The sequence below is a fragment of the Monopterus albus genome, unplaced genomic scaffold (genome assembly GCF_001952655.1).
Source record: "Monopterus albus unplaced genomic scaffold, M_albus_1.0 scaffold249.1, whole genome shotgun sequence".
Classification (NCBI taxonomy): Eukaryota; Metazoa; Chordata; class Actinopteri; order Synbranchiformes; family Synbranchidae; genus Monopterus; species Monopterus albus.
Window position 1 is genome coordinate 577,139 of NW_018128129.1, and position 1,625 is coordinate 578,763.

Sequence of the window (1,625 nt, forward strand, 5' to 3'; positions counted from 1 at the left end):
CTCTTCCACTTTTTTCTCCAAGAGAGGAAAAATAATATTTGCATAATCTGATTGAAATCCATAATGTTATATTTTTGTGAGCACTTGAAGATATGACACAAGCAGGACACAGAATGGCTAAACTTTGGCACATACTGACAGGTGTGAGCCCCGTGCACAGCTGATGCGCTCACTGCTGCTGGTTGACCTGTTAACCAACATGAAGCAGGAGGAGCTCAGTGAACAATCAGTACATTTAGAAGTTGGTTTAACACTTCTTAGAGGAAAACACGTTTTCTTACAGCTTTAGGAGGATTTTGGGTGGGACATTTCCCCTAGCTGGTTTCCTGTGGGGATTACGACCTAATAATAAAATTATCTATGACTATAACATTCACCGTGCAGCAAATGGCTACAAATCCACACAGTTTTTCTGCAGAGAGTAAGGTTGGTCTAACATTTGATCATATGGGCAGTTAACAGTTGATGAGCTCGCTTATAACTGTAATTCATATAAAATTGCTATGGTAGGAAAAGTGTTTAAATGGCCCTCGAAAAGAGCTACAGCTTCACCGTGCATGTACACATGTGCACACCCTGGTACTTCAGTAAATAGCAGTACACCTCTATTGACAGTGTTTAATGTATAATAACAATCCACAGATTCTTAATTATAAGCCTGCTGGGTGTCAAGCAGACAAGGATTTGACATGACAATCGGTGACAACCTGGTGAGTCGTACATGGTAGCTATGCTGTCTGACAACGCTGAGTGCTTAGCACGTGTTGCTTCTCATGATTTAAATCATGATGCTTATAAATTTGGAAGCTAGCAAGTCTTAAAAAAACAAGACATACAGTGCACATTTCATGTTTTTCTCAAGCTGAACGCGAGTATGACAACAGCACAAGAAACTGATGCTGCACACGTGTACACACTCAAATCAATTCACCATTTTGAAAAATGGTAAAACTGGTAAAACTAGCAACAAATATCAGCTAACTTAACTTTATCCACTTGGATTCATCGCCATCTGCTCCTGCACAGTGCGCTGACTTCCCTTTGTGATGTAATTTCTTCACAATGCTTCAAAACACTGCTCAGAACTACCCAGAACCTACTTTATCCTCTGAAATTCTGCCATTATGTCTCATAAAAGATTTTTTTTAAAAGCAGTTACTTCTCAAATGATCCCTGTAAGAAATTTTACCTGCAAGTTGCACTTTAAATGTGGGATTTTGACAGCTGCTGATGTATGTGAATTAGCCAGCAAACATTGCTAAATACCACGGACAGCGTTAACTTCTGCACTACATTTCACTGATTAAATAATTAGGAATGTAAAACAAATCACAGACGAGTCAAATTTTGGAAATTCGTTGTTGGGCATTTTTCTGATATTCAGTAAACCAAATGATTAACTGGTTAATCAAGAAAATAATCAGTAGGTTAACTGATAATAACAACTTCAGGGCACATGTTTGTATTCTTTCATGGCCCTGCTACTTTATTGTACAGTAGCTGTGTTTTTAAAAGAAGTATTTGGATGAAGAATATGTTCCAAGCGTTCATGTTTATTATCTTTTATTTTGGCAAAGTGGAACCTGGAAACACACACAAAGGTTAGAACTCCAACCTAGCTGTTC